General features: G+C 30.3%; 1 long non-coding RNA gene across 1 annotated transcript; it reads left to right on the top strand.

The window, feature by feature from the left end:
• The first annotated feature begins 583 nt into the window (after window positions 1-583).
• Window positions 584-1,316, top strand: LOC105136731 (uncharacterized). Its single transcript, XR_844410.1, has 2 exons — window positions 584-831; window positions 1,138-1,316. It is a non-coding gene; the product is annotated as an uncharacterized LOC105136731 (long non-coding RNA).
• Window positions 1,317-2,017: the final 701 nt, after the last annotated feature.

Raw genomic sequence — 2,017 nt, 5'->3', positions numbered from 1 at the left:
GATCTAGCTTGAGTTGTTATTGTATCTCTCTTGAGAAGAATAAGAAGAAAGTTATGTTAATTTGTTAGGTTATCAAGGGTATAAAGAAAGATAAAGAAAAGTTATCACGTGAACCACAAGCAAAAATCAATGTTGGATGCTTGTTAATAACTGATATTGAATCTAATTTATTGGTGATTCCCACCAATTTCACAGCTATTTTTTTTACCAAACACTATAATAACTATGATTCAACAAAAACACAAAATATATTATGAAAACACGCAAGCTTTAAAAGAATGTTAAAAAGTATAGTTATAATTGTTTTTTAAATTGTATTTTGTTTAAAAATACATAATAATAATATTTTTTATTTTATTTTTTAAAATTCACTCTCAAATAGTGACTAAAAAGAAGATATGCTTTCTCTCTGACTCTCTGAATTTGAATATTGAGAACTAGCAACTAGATAAATTTATTTATTTTCAATAGATAAAAATCAGTTTTCAAAATAGTTAAAAAAAAAAAATTAATCTTGATAGATTGCATGAATTGATTTGAAAATAAATAAAAAAATAAAAAAATAAAGAAGCAATAAAAAGAAGACAGAAAACATGACATTTTATTATAACAAGTGTTAGCAAGCAGGTGGAAAAACAGTCTTTATCATCAAGTATAACCTTGGGGCCCATCTGCAGGACATTTTTTGTTGACAGAGTTGCTATTAGAGAGAATGATAGAAACAGCACAGCAAACAGGCATCCAAGGTAGAATAATAAATCTTTCCTCTGCAATTCACAGCTGGGTGAAGAGAGATGCCTTTTGTTTCAGCAAAATGCTAAACCCAAGGAAGTAAGATCACTCTCCTTTTTCTTAATTTCAGTATATTAAATATAAATAAAGATCCATCTATCATTTGAGGGCGATGAGACAATAGTACTAAGGGGTGAGAGCTTGGGCTAAATAACCACATCATTCCAAGTAATAAAGATAACATAAGAACAATAATAACAGTTACCAAGGATCTAACAAATCATAAGTATAGAGGTCATTAACAGCTTGTAGGAAAATTACAGATGGAGCAATCATAATGGAAGAAATTATTGTTATGGGTTTAGGCAAAAATTAAGCTTGATATTTGGTTTTCAACTTTTGCAGTTATGATGGTACAAGTGCATATTCTCAATCAAAATTGGCTAATATATTGCATGTCAAGGAAATAGCCACAAAGCTCAAGGTACAAGTCACCCTGGTCTGCCCTGTTAATTAGAAGACTTTTATGATACTCACCTACATACTTGTAACATTATAAGAGAGAGATTACATATAAAGAAGAGCGGGGAGAAGAGGAGAAAACTCAAAAAAAAAAAAAAAAAAAAAAAACAATCTAATTAATTATTACACATTGATCACAGTGTGTAAATTCTGAAGAAAGATAAGAAACTAGTGATTGGTAACTTACTGTTGGGAAGAAAGAGTGATGTCATAGGGATACCCTATTTGATATCAGCATACTTTAATGTTTTAAAGTCGTTTCGTTGTGATAGGGGAACACGTGGACATTTAACATGCGGTACAAACCATATCAAGGGTTGGCAAAGTAGTTTAAGTGCTATCTAGGTGGATAACCAACCAGGTATATGTTGCCCAAGTGAACATGTTTTTCAGGTGCTGTTCGATACTGTAGATGTTTTATATTATAATAAAAGCAATTTTATATTATAGGGTTTATTATTAAGTGTGGTTTTGCCTCAAGTTTTTAAGAAGCAACTCTTTGGTGTTTGTTGTGGAGAAAATTTATGAACAGTAAAGATATTTTTTATTATTTTTGTAAAACTGAGTATAGTTTAAAGCTAAAAATATATTGAACTAGCTCTGATCCAGTAAAAAAAAATATTTTTTATGCATCAACCACATGCTATGTTGCTTTGAGTCCACAAACAGAAGGTGTGAGTGGAAAATATTTTGCAGACTGTAATGAAAGTAACTGCTCAGCTCTAGCAAATGATGAATTAGAGGCACAGAAACTTTGGATGCA

Source organism: Populus euphratica, unplaced genomic scaffold, assembly GCF_000495115.2.
Source record: "Populus euphratica unplaced genomic scaffold, PopEup_1.0 scaffold60.1, whole genome shotgun sequence".
NCBI lineage: Eukaryota > Viridiplantae > Streptophyta > Magnoliopsida > Malpighiales > Salicaceae > Populus > Populus euphratica.
Note: the sequence above shows the minus strand (reverse complement) of the source record. Positions and strands in the feature narration are given on the sequence as shown.